Source organism: Acanthopagrus latus, unplaced genomic scaffold (genome assembly GCF_904848185.1).
Source record: "Acanthopagrus latus isolate v.2019 unplaced genomic scaffold, fAcaLat1.1, whole genome shotgun sequence".
Lineage (NCBI taxonomy): Eukaryota > Metazoa > Chordata > Actinopteri > Spariformes > Sparidae > Acanthopagrus > Acanthopagrus latus.
This window is the reverse complement of record NW_023504081.1, coordinates 139,436-155,810: the sequence shown is the minus strand read 5'-3', so window position 1 is coordinate 155,810 and position 16,375 is coordinate 139,436. Positions and strand designations below refer to the sequence as shown.

Sequence of the window (16,375 nt, the reverse complement as noted above, 5' to 3'; positions counted from 1 at the left end):
GTCTTTGATGATTCTTTCAACAGACTGGTAAAGTTTGCTCAGACACATTTTTCCAGAGCTTCATGGAGCGGGTCATCAGCTCCTACGAAGTGGACAAGTTGTGCTCAGAGCAACCATTCGCCTGCACAACCTGTCCCCTCAGATGTTGGCTGTGTCTGTGGATGGAAACAGGAAGCACTACTGCTTCAAAAAGGGTGGACAGTCAGTGTATATTTCATGTTTCATGGTCTAGGCATGTCCATGTCTCAGCTCTCATTTGTTACACCAGTGAGCACATGTTCATTCTTCAGCAATGCTAACATGAAATGATTGGCATCATCCTTGCAATTTATATTTCCATGTCTGATCTTTAGCTCTGAGGAAGGGGGTTATTTTGACGGTGTGCTCATCTGCAAGGATAACGAGGTTGCAGTATTTGCGGACGACCTCCAAAAGAGGGCCAAGCATGTAAGAGCACGTTTTATTTATTTTTAATGAAATATATTCTCATTACACTTTGTATACCTTAAGTCAAATTTTATTTTAGGTAAGAGCTACCATTGACTATTATTTACAATTACTTGCATTCTGCAGTTTGATGCTGCAGAATTACACCCAAAGCTGTTAAATAAATGAAACATTAATGTGACCATTCTCACTTTGTCCTTTTTGTAGTTGCCAGGTAAAGGTGTTTGTGGCAGGTCTCAGCTGAACGCAGCAAAGGAGACAACAAGCAAGAGGGCTTGTTCCAGCCTTGATGAGCAAGTATGTTATCTAGAGCTTTCCCTTTTCACAGTCTTACATTTTGTGGTAGTGCGTTGTTTTCCACCCTTTGCTTACACTCTGGCCCCTGTGAATTTCCCCGTTGTTGGACTAATAAAGGAATATCTTATCTTATCTATAATGATAGGAAAATAGCTAATGGGAAACATTTTAAGATAAGACTTCCTTTATTGTCCCACAATGGGGGAAATTCACATTAACCCATCCTTCCTGTTTAGAAGCAGTGGGCAGCCATGGTCCAGGGACCAAATGCCTGTGTCCTCATCAAGGGAAATGGCAGTTGCAACAGTTAACCAGCATGCATAGTTGGACGAGCTGCTAGACTTGTGCAATTAAGACTTAATATGATGTTATTAACTGTTTTGGGCTGCGTCCACACTGGAGGTTTTCCAAACAAAATGATTTGCTTTTTCATAGGGAGAAAAGTAGCAGTAATAACATTTAATAACGCATACAGAATTGAAGAAAAGGCCGAATTATTGTTAAATTAAATTAATTTAATTTTTAATTCTTCCCCAGGGTCTAAAGTAGCAGTGTGCCGTCGTGGCATTATCCTTCGGGCCCTGAATATGTACAGGCAAGTATAAAAACACTTTGTATTTTCACTACAGTTCCATTTATTTCAAATGCTCATCAAGTGACGCTTAATTAATGCAATGCTGTTAAGCAATCCCACAGGGGTGAGATCGTTGTGTATGTGATGTTCCTGCAGAAGGCAATCACAGCCAGTCCACCAGCCTTCTTCTGCATGGACGTAATATGCAAGTACTGGCCTTACATCCAGAGAATTGCTGAAGCCTGCCCAGAGTACAGTCACCTCACCACCGTGAAGGCTCTGTTGTCTGTGCTCCATGCCAAAGCACATGGCATCGAGTGTGAGGTATTTTTTACTCATCCCTTGTGTTTCGATGCCAGTAATTTCTCCTTGTCAAATCCAATCTGCTTGATTACAGAGCCAAAACAACAATGCATGTTTCCCTGAACTCAGATTAATAGACTGCACTGTATATTCCTGAAATGTCAGATAACCTGGGAGAGGAGGTGGAAATGGTTCATTCCTCCCTGTCCAGGACCGCCATACTCACAAAGTTCATGGGCAAAGGAGGTTGGTTGTAGGCTTCGATATTTCATATTTGATATTTTATTTGCAGAATAATCATATAGATAGCATGACTTGACAGCAGTTACACTAGTGGAGCCTTTTAACGGCATTGTTGTTAAGTGGAGCTGCTAGGCATGCATCATTTTTGTCTTTTTTTGTCTGTAACAGCACGCACAGACATGCTAACTGTCCAGATTATGGACTGGAATAAGAGAAAGATGGAGAACATGTGGAAAACCTTGTGCACAAGATTTCGTAAGGTAACCATCTTCTTTCAGAAAAGCAGCCACATTGCTATATGAGTGACAAATGTCACTCTTTAAAGTTTAATTTCCCCCATCCCTCCTTTTCCTACAGACACAGCAGAATCCTGAGAGGGAGAGGCAGAGCCTAGAGACCCTCAAGGGAGAGATGTCTGCAAATGATGGGACTGTGGAACAGTGGGTCAGAGATGTCCGGGACTGGGCTGAACATGGTAGGTATCATTAATCAGACTCCGTACAATATGTAACATTTCCGCATTACAATTGAAACAAGCATTTTTGCTGTTTCTGCACAAAGCAACATGTTCGGTCAATGTTATGGACCATGGCAATGTCATTTATGAGCATGTTCTTTCTTTGAGTTGGTGTTGTCTGTTATGTTGATTTCCTTGTATAATCTGTTGATTTGCAGTACGCTGTAACTTCAGTGTTCTTCTGTGGTTTTTTTTTATATATACTTTAATCAGGGTGTCCGTGTAAAAGAGAGCAGTCTCTGAAGGGCCTTCTCTGATGACAGAAATCAATCAGTACAATGTTCTTGCATAACTCAACATTGCTCTGTGCTGTAAAGAACCCCCTGCAGCCAGTAATGATTCTCGGCTACAAGTGAGATCAAGAACTGAGGAGACTTCTCTGGGATTGAGGCAGCTTATTAGTCTTTTTGTTCTGGCCTCATTTTTCTTTTCTTCTTTTTTTACATTTCCAGATGGTGTGGAGTTCCTTGCCAAAAAAATATTTTTGATAAGGCAATGCACATAAGAAGACCTGAGGAGGAGGTGATGATCCTTGCTGCAGAAGTAACAACAGTGGGAGTTCCTCAAGAGAAGGGAGCAGACATTGAGAGGTCTATCCGTCAGCACTGAGGGTAAGCCATTACCCGTTACAATAAAAACATCAACAGAACACACTCATCTACCCAAAGCTGTTTTTTTCTTCCATAGAAAGATTTAAGTTGTCTGTTTTGCTGATTTTTTTAATGCCGTTTTCAGGACTCAAACAGATCTCACATGCATCTCACTGGAAGATATCATGTGATCTATGTATGTGTGTAACATACAGGAAACTTGCATGTATTTCAAAGAAGAAAAATATCAATGTAATTTAGACTTTTTGAATATTTTGTTAATTACTATGAAGGTAGCCACTGCAGCGTCTCTGAAGAAGGACTTCGAGGTCTTCAGGCAGAGTTCAACAGAAGAAGGTCTCAGCTGCAGTCTCACCTTTTCACTGTGAGAAATAAATACTTGCACGTGGTAAGAGCAGGACTTGATGGGTCTGCACTGGACCCTGAAGAGGGAGAAGAGCAGTTTGAGGAGCAAGATCTAGCAAATGATGTGGAGAGCTACTCAGATGAGGAGGACATGGACATGCAGGTAATTAAGGCCATGATATTGATATTGACATTGTTTGATTATTCTGTGACAAATGCAGTGCTCCAGGTTTGTGTTTAACTAATTCCTGTTTATCTTCTCTTTTTCTCCCAAATAAAAAAGGGACTGGACAGTGCTGTTGGGGAATAGAATCCAGAGGACAACACACTCCTAATGACATGCCCATTGAAACTGAGTCTGGCACTTATTATTACTATTATTATTACTATTATTGTTATTATTATTACTATTATTAGTGGGCAGGTCTAAGTACAGACAGCTGTGAATACACCTAATGTGTCTTTAATGCATCTTGAGATCAAATCACTCCAAAAAATCACATTCCAGTATTTACAGCAAATATTTGATATTCTGCGTAATGCTGTAGCGCCACTGCCTGTGATCTTGTCGAATGTTTATTGTTTATTTGTTTTGGTTTGCTGGTTCAATCCCAGCACCCTGTATATCCCAGTCAGGGATGGACCATAACTCTGTATATTCACTTGAATACTTACTGTAGACCCTGAGTGTACTTTTGACCCCATGACTTGTCTATGAAGGTTCATGGTACTTTGAGCCTGTTTTGAAATCAGTGGATGAATTTTCTTTTCTTTTCTAAGAATAGGCAATAAACTGTTTGTCACAAGAGAATTACCAATCATGTCAACTATGCCTACACTAGCAGTCAAGTTTAAAGTGCTTGCATTTATTTCTTTAGTTATTTATTTATTTGAAAAGTTTGATTCAAACTTGGATGAAGATTCCTCACCAAAGCATGTCTGTGTGGCTTTATCTCTTCACAGCTGAGGTTTCTGAAATGAAGAAAGATTCACATTGTTTGAAATGTTTGCTCTGTTTACAGCACACAAACTTTGTAGCATGTGCTACAAAGTCCTCAGTTTTATTCTATAGGTTCTACAGGGAAGTCAGTGCATTCACTGGATTGTCTGAGTCATTAGTTTGTGCAAATGCATTGTGGCAACAACACATTAAAGAATGCTTGAAGACTTAAAAACAAGCACTTGGAACACAAAGTTTGACCAGATGTACAGTATGTAGTATGTATCTATGCACTGACTCAATTAAATGGACTTGTCTACTTTGTCCACCTCTTTTTTCAATGTTTATTCATTGTCTCTTCATGGTTCACATAAAAAATAAATAACTAATATTAATAGCCATTCATGCCTCATCATTCCTGCACTGAGGACACTTAATTTAGAAAGATAGAAATATTGTTGTTTAATTTAAAAACATCTAAAGTTTGAGTTTATTTGCATGTTAAAAAGGAAAAAGAAGCTCACAGGCTACATGAAAAATGGGGACACAGGCTCTATTAATTTCTGTTGTGTCATTGCTGTGTACCGTCAGCGCCATATTCATACTATTCAATGCTGCTGTCCGCCGCTCTTGGGGTATGTTCACTAGCTGGAACGTTTAGCTAACACACGTTTGTTATTAATCGATCTGATAGATTGAGCTGTACGGTGCATCGTCTCGTTAGGAAGCCACATCATATTTAAACCAACTTTAAACCACATTATCACTCCACAGCAACAAAAATGGATCCAAGTCATGAGCCCCGAAAGTTCTGAATTCACACGTTGCCGAATCATTTTAAACCCATTTTTCCCCCATTAACAAACTCATTTTTTATATGAATGTTTTCCCATTAAGTCAGTATGGACGTTTAGAGCCACTGTATTCCCATCCCCCGACTGACAGGATGATCTGAGATGATCAAGATTATTCTAGATTGTGGTACCTATATCTCTCAGTACACACTTTTGTACACATATCTCCTAATTTGACCTTGTGCCCCAATAAAATATCATAACTTTGAAGTTATAAAAGCACATTGACTTGACATTGACTGCCGTTTTGAGTACATTTAGTCCATTTCCCAATCCTACTTAATGGTCCTCTATGGTCAGGATTGCGTTGGTATTATTGTACCTAGTATCCTGTGTGCACACTGTCAGCTTTAGACATCTCCTGTAGGTCTACAGATGAACTTGATATGAGAGTTGAAGCTTGTTCAAAAATGACTGAATCTTAACAGGACATAGCACAAATCAATGAAGGATGAGGGACTCCTTTCACTCTTAGAGAACTGAATTGCAGATAATCATCACGTCCACTAATACGAACCTTCTTTTTGTATTACGACTGGGTTTGACTTTCGTCTTGTCTGGTTGTGTGAATGTTGCTGTGGCTGTGTTGGTGAGGTCTGATCAGTGTTGATGGTTCCTCCGACCTGCCTTTCGCCAGGAAACAGTCAATCACACTCCTGCATACAATCGAGTGAGTTCAGCCCCTGCTTCTCGTCCCCTCCTACCAACCAGGATGGGCTTAGACACAAATGCTCATTAAATCATCCGATTTCTGAAATAAGGCAAACTTGTTCATTAGGAAACTAAGTGATGTGTCAGCTTCATTTTTTTAAACCATGTTCTTCACTTAAGACATACTAGGGTAAGAACTCAAGCAGAGAGATGAGCCTGCAGCAGCACAACTTTAATGGCAAGAACAAACCAGAACATTACAAAATGAAGAACACATTAAAGGAAAGTCTTTGACATCTAAGTGAGGTCATCTTGTGTCACCCACCAATCGGCCCATCTCAGGTGGCTACAAGAAAGAAACGATGGAAAACAGGAGAATTCTTTTTAGTACGAGTTGATTCAGTGTCAAGAGATCATAAATGACTTCCATGTATTGACATATGCACAGAAACATGAGTGGCATTCATTGGGTTATTTGGATGTCCCGCTTTCACTCAGTAATCAGAGAATGAACTGGTAATCAAGCAAAGAAAGCAAAACCACTAAAATCAGTATTATTCAATGTGGTTGTCTTGCCAGTAGGTCAGGGGTGCCTGCGGGACTGAATGTCATGGTAAGGACAAATAAATAGCTCCAAGAGCCTCTCTTACAGGCTGATGTCTATGTGTGTGTGTGTGTGTGTGTGAAGATGTGTTGGGACACAGGAGTGTGAGTTAGAGCTAATAAGAAGGTTGAGGGAATGATCCCAGACCCCTGCAGGCTGCATGTTGAAGTATCTTGGGCAGGACACCCTAAATTGTGTCTGTGTGTATGTGGATGGTCATCAGTCTAGTGGCACCTTGCATGGTATCCTCTGCCACCAGTGTATGATAATATGAGTAAATGGGTGAATGCTGCTTTGAGTAATTACAAAGACTAAAAAAGAGCGACATGCAGTAAATGCAGTGCATTTAACCATCCATGCATCAGATTGTCAGAGGAATGTCATTATAGGTCTGGTGTTTATGAATGTTGCACTGAACTGTAACTGAACTATACTTGGACCCTGTATACTTTCACAGCTACCCTGCATCGAACAGGCAAGCACAAAATGATGTGTATGATGAAGCTACATACATACCACTGAGGGCATGGCACCCACTTCACTTTGACCTCCAGCATTCCCTGAAAAATAGCCAATAGCCAAAATGCATCAGACAAAACATTCATAAGCACTTTTAACAGGTATTATAACAATCCTAACAGCTGACATTATAGACTGCATTCCATGTATTTCCAGTCTGGTTCAGGAATGTGAACATCAATCAGCTGAATTAAACATTAAAGTGTAACTTTTTTCAGGTTAAGTCAAACCAGTTTATATGGGTATCTTGCAGTCTTGATTCAGCTCCATGTCTTGACATTTTAGTACAAAATATTCTGCCATTCTCTATTCTTTCAGCACAGTGGTTGTTGCACTGTAAGCATGGAGTCCACAGATGTACCCAGTTCAATGTTTTCCCATATTTACTGTAACACATACTGTATTCATGATACATGTTGCTCCTCCCTGTACTGCTAGACAAAAATGTACAGTATTCAATTAAAAACAAAAACAACTTGCATTTCGAGTCCTTTGTGACACGATTCTGGAATATTGTCAGATTGTCATGAATATGAATTTCATTTCACTGTGGCAAAGACATGGGGGGGTGAGGTACCACTGTGATGATTTGTGTTTGTCACAACAGTCTTTCCAGATGACCTCTCTCAGCTTGTATCTGCACTACAACAAACTGTAATAGTCAGGACACGTATAATAACAAACCTTATCAATAATGGATAATGTTGCCAGCATATCATTAACTGGTCAAAAGGACAGACATATTGGGACTGCAATTGATCACATCAAGGCAAAATACCATATCTACATTTGGCTTAACTTGAGTGAAAAAGTGATGGATATCAGAAAAAAGGGTTAAATATACGTAATACAGATGCAATATTACCTGCTAGGTTGACTGGATTGGGTCTGTTACTACGACCTGGGGAGGTGAGGGGCAAATAAAGAAGATGCCTAGGACACAGCCTATAAAAGGAGGTTATTAAATGTTTATTCAAGGTTATACTATTTAACTCTCCCAAGGCTACTTTACATCAATTGGTGTAAAATGGTTTAATTCAGAAGTCAAATGATCACTTTTGCTGCAGTTTTTGATCTACTGAATTTGTTTCCCCTAGTCAGTGGCAAACTATACTTTCAAATATAGCTGACCAATTCATCAGAACAAAACAAAATTATAACATGGACTAGTGCAAGATCCAAATAGCAGGAGGAGCAGTATTTGTTAAAGGCAAAATGTGTGTGAAAATAGCACTGTGAATTAAGTTTTGTGATTGTAGTAGAGACACACAGCCTCTTGATGTGAACTCGAGACTCTGGTAAAGCTCCAGCAGACTCTCGTGTTTCCAGTGCAGACTGACAGCAGCTGTTCATTGCTGGTCAGTTCTGACTACCTGCTCTGTTTGCCTACAGTGAGCACTGATCAGTGGGTCACACTGTCTGGTCAGTGTCTTCTTTCCTCCCACATCACACAGCACCAAGCCCGCTACTGTGGATGTCCAGTGCAATCCCTCCTCAGCATCTTGCCATCTGTTTTAGTATTTGGAGAATTATGCAGAGGGCAGAGGAAGGCTCAGACCTGGAAGTCTTACCTATTTGCTTGAGTGCAGAGCACAGCTTAGGGGGATGGGGCGAAGCAGAGGGCAGGGGAGTTGGTTCAGGAGGGGTCTGGGACACAATACTGGGTGCAGGCACAGGGTCTAGTGTATGGTGGGGATAGAGAAAATAAACAATAAATAAAACAGTTAAGACACTTTACTGTATCATGTAAAGGTGACAGAAACTTAAAAAACAAGAAGTGGTAGCATTTTGTAGGTGACCAAGTATCTCAAGTTGTTATGGCGAAAATATTCACAAAAACAAGATCCAAAATAATTATAATGCCCTCTTTATTACGAACTCAAACTTCCATGAATCTTGTATGAAACCTGGCAAAATGGATTATTCTTTGTTCTATCATCAGGGTGCAACATCCATATTGGAAAAGAAACTACTGGGCACACATTCCAGTCCATAAAGTATCTTGTCTCTTGCAGGTGTTTCTCATGAAGTCTTACCTGTTTGCTTTCGTGTCGAGCACAGCTTAGGGGTAGAGGCTTGGTCATGGGGGGCTGGGATGAAGCAGAGGGTCGTGGAAGTCCAAGTGAGGAGGAGGGAGAGGGTGCAGGTGCAGGGTCTAGTGTGCAGTGGGGCAAAAGAGAATAATCAACAGATACTGAGTCATTCAACAACATTTTTTGCATTACTGCCTATTCATAAGTGCCAAAACAGACACTGCATAACACTTTGCTGGGAATCAAATGAATAACTTACGAGGTGCAAGAAAATATGTGTTCTTGAGAAATCCAGATTTTGTAAGAGTAGCCAAATGAAGCCAAATGACTCAAAACTTCACAGACCTCACAGCTATTGTTGTTCAAAGACATGTTTAGTTTGGTGCAAATCTGGAGAATTGGGGCGTTCACAAGTAACAAGTTACTTCCTATTTACCATATGTTTTCCTCAAATTCTATATGGTGTTCATACTGTCAAATTTCTCGATACATTAAATTGACTGGCTGTGATGTCGAGCTGGTATCATTCGTGTGCAAGTTGGTTGGTGCATCAATACTGAACCAGAAGAACTACAGCTTACCAGAATCCGTGCAGCATCAAAAAGTTTGGCAATATTGCCCCCTTTCTTCAGCTCCTCTCCCCATTCCTTCGTAGCCTTGTTCTTTGCCTTGATGATTTTTTTTTTCATGGGCTGCTGTGCCCCACAAAGACAGACGTGTTGCTTGCAAGATATGCAAGTTTTCATTGTGGATCCTGGCATTCTGCTGAAATGGAAAACAAACAACATTAGCCTTCATCACTAGACCATGCATACAGGGTCAGTTTATTACTCTCAAGAAAAAACGAATCTACTGTTTCAATTAATATGATTTAAAGAGAGACAGACAGAAAAATACGCAATAATAAACACTGATTGCAAATATTGAGTAGGATCATATCGGCCTCATAGTGAGACATGTCAGGTTCCTATAGATATTGTATTTCACCAAAAATATCAAATTATTCCTGACATTAGCAGTTGGCAACATTACTGACTTTTTGATATCCTGGATGTTTTATGTTCTACAAATGTGTGAGAAACAGCTACGATAAATAAAAACACAATAAGATATCATAGAAAATGTAGGAGATTCTTGTAATGTTATGATAAAATATCATTTGCCTACAGTAAATATTATAGTTGATGGTTAAACCTAACTTGCTGAGAGCGACAACTGAGCATACAAAGGCAAACTTTAACCATGTGCTAACTTTATTTAGCTTCATTGCTAATGCTAGTTAAAGGTAAGCTTGTCTGTGCTGTTAGCTTTAGCTCTTAGCTAACAGTCAGCGCTGTGCTGCTAACGTTGGTTTCGTACTACTGTTGCAGGCAGAACCAGTCCAGACTAGTCAAGACTGGTTAATGTCAGAGTTTAGTTTGAACTGTACTTAATGTCAAAAGATGAAGGTGTGCTCACCTCTAAGATGGATGACGTGTTTTCAGCCGGCAGCGTAGATCCACGCATCATCAACTCAACAGCGCCACCTTGTGACTTTTGGACGAAACAACCATGAAACTAACCAAACCAATTTCCACTCACATCTGTGTTTCACTTTGTTTGTTGAGCTTAATAAATAGTGATGATTACTGTTAATGTAACACATAATAAAAATGGATAAGACATTAAAATAGAGGTAATGTTTCCCCCCTGTGACGCAGCACCGCAAACCTAATAATAATAATCAATAATGATCGACGGAGAAATCTTGAAAATTAAACTCATTTATTTCGTACACGCTGACATTATAATATCGTCATACTGAGGCTTACAATATCAACACTATCTCATGAATGTGTTATGTTAACTATCAACTAATTAAATTGGGCTGTAATGAAGCTAGTATTTCTTTTGGCAAAAAATGTAATTAATTTAATTGCTTATAAATCTTTACCTTAACCCAGCTTTAGTGATCGTTTTTCCAAGTCATAATGAATGCAATGTAGAGGACATTCTGATGCTCTAATAACCAGCATACAGCGCACCGGTCACGTGACTACGGCTCTGTGGCAAACATAGGAACGCATAGGAAAAGATCCTGCTGTACTTCTGGTAGTTTTTAGTACCAAAGCTGAATGAGAGCAGCCTGAAAATCAACTCACCCACCTGAAGACAAAGACAGCAGAGTCAGTTGTGCCTTCTCAAGACAATGTTGTTGTTGAATTAAAAAGACAGGTTACTGAGCTTCTGAGCAGCTCACAAGCATAAAGGCACAACATCATCCTAAAACAAAGGCCAGTGTGACTAAAATGAACACAGAGCGTCCAACTAAACACGACACAGCTGAACCTCATCCCACTGCAGACCAAAGACCCAGCAGCAGACCAAAGCCATGCTACTGCTTTCAGTGTGGGGAAGATGGCCATACTGTACCCTCATGTCCTAATGATCGAAACCCAACTCTAACAGCTGCGAAGAGAAAGCAGCTTAAAGAGAAACAGTCCCTGTGGGACAGTCAAAACAGTTCAGTTCATACTCAGCCTTTAAACTGGATTCAGCCTTCAATGCGGGACAAATGAGAGCTAAACACAGTAACAGTCCCACCCCTGATACTGAGCACAAACCCAAGAAAAGATTTTCTCGCACCAAATCCACCTTTGTGCAAATACCCAAAGGTCTGATGAGAGCCAAGTACACCGCTCGCGTACTCATTGATGGACAGACATGCAATTGCCTTCTTGATGCAGGATCACAAGTAACCACAGTATCGCAGTCATTCTTTAAGAACAACCTCTCCAACTTGAACATTCACCCCCTGACAGAGCTGCTGGAAGTAGAGGCTGCCAATGGTCAAACTGTACCTTATTCAGGCTTTATAGAGGTAGATGTTACCTTCCCCAAAGACTGTTTTGATTTCTGAAATCACTGTGTCCACCTTTGTATTAGTTGTCCCCGACAACAATCTAATGCACAGTCCAAACTCAGGAAGAGCCACAGAGGAGGGATCCCTCTTCCAGGATGGACAGACATGCAATAGATGTCGCGTGCACAAAAAAGTGCAACAAATCACAGTTTACAACTTACATTAACAGAAAGTCTGATACAACTTATATGTAAAGTGAGTGGATCCAGGAGACGACTGAGCTGGACGAAGCATCACCACGTGGTGTCCGAGCCACACCACCTCCTGTCCACCATGGTGACCTGGAGGAGGGCAGGACACACAGGATGATTAGTAATAGACAGAGAGAAGCATCAAGAGTTACAGAAATATAGATATGAGGAGGTAGTGAAGCAGACGAGAGCAGTGATCCAGCAGAGCCCAGGGTGTGACGATCCAGATCTGTCAGTATTTCAAGGCAGCCGGAGCCCGGAAATGGTAGATGGTCCCAGGGGGCCGAGGTCCATCAGAAGGGAGGCTGAATGAAAGAGAGGAGGTGGAGAAAGAGAAGGAGGAGAGAGAAGAAGAGGAGGGGGAGCAGGAAGCTATAGAGAGTGCAGAGAGTGACACAGCTGGCAGCTTGTGAGAACAGAAAACAAACTAAGGTTAGAAAAAAGCGACATTGATCAGAATAAACAGATTGTTTCTCATCTGCAGCACACTGTAAATCTAGTGCTATAGGAACTCAGTGAGACTGACATCTAGCCACTGAAGAAGCTTACAGTGGAGCTCAAGGGCTAATTAGAGGCTAAATCAAAGAAGTGAGTTTTGAGTTTAGATTTAAAGGTGTCAGTAGAGCCAGATTGTCTGATGTCAGCTGGGAGGTTATTCCAGAGGAAAGGAGCCCGGTAGGAAAAAGTCCTGCAGCCAGCTGACTTCTTCTTCACCCTGGGAACCATCAGGAGCCCTGAGCTTTGAGAGTGTAATGCATATAGGAGCTGAATGTGTTTGGTTGTGCTCTGAGGGTTCTGGTGTAATTCACTCAGTGTGTGTGTGGGGTCGCTGTGCTGTCAGAAGGGAATCTCAGGTGCATACAGGTGGCATTGTTCACTCTCTTTGTCAGGTTTTGACCCCGAAGGGAAAATGGTCTTCGACTGCTGTGTCGCGGAGGCGCTCTTCATGACGCTGTTTTGTTTGTTTGTTTGTTTGTTCTTCTTTGTTTATGGACAATGCACAGTAATAAACCCGCCGTGTCGCAACTCAAGGACCAGCGTGGACATTGATTCAATGCGGTATGAGAGCGTTGGCCAAGGCGAGGCGTGTCAACCAGGTTAATCCGGAGTTAGAAACCTCAGTAGCTCTAGTATCAGACTGAGCTCCTTTGATATTAGTCGAAAGCCAGCACCAACTGGAACTTCGTGGGACACTCCGGCACGTTTGGTACGGAACGGAGAGCGTGAGTGGAGCAGCTGGAAGCGGTTTGGAGTTTGGAGAGCGTCTGGACGTGGACATCGAGAAACCTGGCTGTGGACCATGGGACCACCGGACCACCAGACCATGGGACCACCGGACCACCGGACCATGGGACCACCGGACCATGGGACCACCGGACCATGGGACCACCGGACCACTGGACCATGGGACCACCGGACCACCAGACCATGGGACCACCGGACCATGGGACCACCAGACCACGGGACCACTGGACCACTGGACCATGGGACCACCGGACCACCGGACCACCAGACCATGGGACCACCGGACCACCAGACCATGGGACCACCGGACCATGGGACCACCGGACCACCAGACCATGGGACCACCGGACCATGGGACCACCAGACCACGGGACCACCGGACCATGGGACCACTGGACCACTGGACCACTGGACCACTGGACCACCGGACCATGGGACCACCGGACCATGGGACCACTGGACCACTGGACCACCGGACCACCGGACCATGGGACCACCGGACCACGGGACCACGGGACCACTGGACCACCGGACCACCGGACCATGGGACCACCCGACCACCGGACCACCGGACCACCGGACCACCAGACCACGGGACCACCGGACCATGGGACCACCGGACCATGGGACCACCGGACCACCGGACCACCGGACCACCAGACCATGGGACCACCGGACCATGGGACCACCAGACCATGGGACCACCGGACCATGGGACCATGGGACCACCAGACCATCGGACCACCGGACCATGGGACCACCAGACCATGGGACCACCGGACCATGGGACCATGGGACCACCAGACCATCGGACCATCGGACCACCGGACCACCGGACCAACGCACGGAGGTATGTGTAGCGCTACACTGGTAAATGGCCATTCAAATTGTGTGCACACACAGCCGGGCATAAACCCAGTGCATTAGTCATCGAAGGGGGGACTATGTCGGACTTAAGTAAAACTGCTGGGATTAATGTGCAAACGGTGAATAAGTCCAGTAGTGTGGCTGGCGGTGTTGAAACACAAACTCAGAATCGAGTGGTTAAACTCACTGCAAAGGCGCTCGCTAATGAATTAGACAGGTTGCAGTCTGGCAGAAAAGCTAAGTTAAACCAAGCAGCCATCATAAGAACATCAATACAAGGTTTGATGCTAAAGCATGATAAAACAAAGGTACAGGGTGCTGTTGAGGAATTGTTTGAAGTCTGTTGTGAAGTAAAAAAACATGCATAACAGTTTGTTGCGTTTTTGCCATATGAGGAAAAGGAAAAACAGGAAATATGGGTTATGGCAAAAATGTTGCCTAATAATGACTGAATTGCTAACACAAAAAAGTGGGTAGCATGTGATGAAAGTAATGCAAATGAAAATGGTAATGTTGTGGATGACATCAATCCCAAAGACAGTGTTTCAAATATTAGCCATTTTTGGCTTGAATACAGCTTCATCTGCTCTAACTGCCTAAAACAAGCTCCCAGCGCTCTAAATCGCTTGATTTGGCAAGAAAAGACGTCTGACTGAAATGAATGATGAAACAAGTGAAACCATGTTTCCACACTTTGTTTAGGTCAAATTCATACATTTTGAGCAAAAAAGTGGGTAGCATGTGATGAAAGTAATGCAAATGAAAATGGTAATGTTGTGGATGACATCAATCCCAATGACAGTGTTTCAAATATTAGCCATTTTTGGCTTGAATACAGATGAATCTGCTCTAACTCCGTCAAACAAGCTCCCAGCGCTCTAAATTGCTTGATTTGGCAAGAAAAGACGTGTGTGTGTGTGTGTGTGTGTGTGTGTGTATATATATATATATATATATATATATATATATATATATATATATATATATATATATATATATATATATATATATATATATATATATATATCTACACACATAACTAATCACTTCATTTTTCTTAAACTTTATTATACAAAGGTTTTTATGTCTGCCTTACCACCAAACCTGACAGCAGAAGCTCACACAGTGGCAGTGTTAGGAACACACGATTGTTAAAGTTGTGGAATTCAGATGAATATTCTTGGAACCTCACAACGTTTGAACATACTCGGCACGCTTTTATAGAAACAGAGACACCTTTTGGTTGAAAGAATTGTAAGAAATCAGTGAAACGGTATTACAAAAACAAAAACCTTCAATTGATGACAGATATGAATATAATATAATGATGAAGTTAAACATGCTAAACTATAGAGTTACTTTTTCATTGACTTACCTTTTTTTACATAATTCATCCCATACACCATAGGTTGGGTGGTCACTACTTTAGAGGGATTAAGTGCTGGAGGGGTGGGCCCTGGACAGTAGGGGCAGGTGTTCTCAGAGGGTACAAAACATGGTGGTGGTTGTTCCTCCTGAGTCCTCAGCTTCACCGGTAGGTCCTGCAGGCATGGGATGCACTTTTGTGCTGTTAGGAAATCTGTCATTACACAGATTTTTTGTGCATTTATGTTGTGTGTGTCACAGGTGATGCTGCTTTCCAGCATGTGACTTTCCAAGTCATCAGTGTCATCCACTTGGATGTCAGAGGTGGCTGCTAGGGTGCCTGGGGACTCCTGGAAAATCCACCACATTCCCATCATACGATGGATGCAACGATGAGATCTTCCGGTTCCTTGACATAGACAGTTCCACTGCCCGGCCACTGAATCAAATGTGACCCTGGTCCGCCCAAACTGACACCAGTTGTCGGTTTCATTGGTGGATACTGAAAAAAGTGCCAATGTTGGGAGTGTTCACCATTTTCCACCGGGAAAACACTGTCAACTCCACACTTTATTGCAGCAGTGTTCAGTTCTGCACATTTGTCACCCCACTCAGAGGACAACAGCCCTCTGCTCAGCATGTCCTGTAGTGACGTACTTGTGAGGACTGCAGACTTGATGTATGGTTTTGCCTTAGATGTCCTTTCAAGATGTCAGCACTCCTTTCCTGGGTTTCAAGAGGACCATGCTATTTGCATACATTTTCTGCAGTTTGGTACTTCACAGTCTATTTTTTGTAAACTTGTGGATTTTATAACATGAATGGGGACCAGGGGACTATGGTCGTATTTGGGGGAGACATAAATTC

General features: G+C 42.2%; 3 long non-coding RNA genes across 12 annotated transcripts; 2 read left to right on the top strand and 1 right to left on the bottom strand.

Annotated features, from left to right (window-relative positions):
- Positions 1–10: 10 nt before the first annotated feature.
- Positions 11–1,343, top strand: LOC119016302. Of its 2 annotated transcripts, none has more exons than XR_005073987.1 (4): positions 11–267; positions 354–447; positions 655–744; positions 1,282–1,343. It is a non-coding gene; the product is annotated as an uncharacterized LOC119016302 (long non-coding RNA). The 2 variants fall into 2 exon arrangements; XR_005073986.1 differs by having other exon boundaries at positions 17–201.
- Positions 1,344–1,440: 97 nt separating this feature from the next.
- On the top strand, positions 1,441–4,678 carry LOC119016301. Its single transcript, XR_005073985.1, has 7 exons — positions 1,441–1,642; positions 1,787–1,867; positions 2,033–2,124; positions 2,222–2,339; positions 2,834–2,992; positions 3,265–3,500; positions 3,621–4,678. It is a non-coding gene; the product is annotated as an uncharacterized LOC119016301 (long non-coding RNA).
- Positions 4,679–5,993: 1,315 nt separating this feature from the next.
- LOC119016307 lies at positions 5,994–10,914 on the bottom strand. Of its 9 annotated transcripts, none has more exons than XR_005073989.1 (8): positions 10,872–10,914; positions 10,397–10,471; positions 9,520–9,703; positions 8,942–9,060; positions 8,477–8,584; positions 7,771–7,850; positions 6,903–6,946; positions 5,994–6,128 (listed from the first exon to the last, which is right to left on the bottom strand). It is a non-coding gene; the product is annotated as an uncharacterized LOC119016307 (long non-coding RNA). The 9 variants fall into 9 exon arrangements; XR_005073992.1 differs by having other exon boundaries at positions 9,520–9,700; positions 10,872–10,886; XR_005073991.1 differs by lacking the exon at positions 10,872–10,914 and having other exon boundaries at positions 9,520–9,700; positions 10,397–10,558.
- Positions 10,915–16,375: the final 5,461 nt, after the last annotated feature.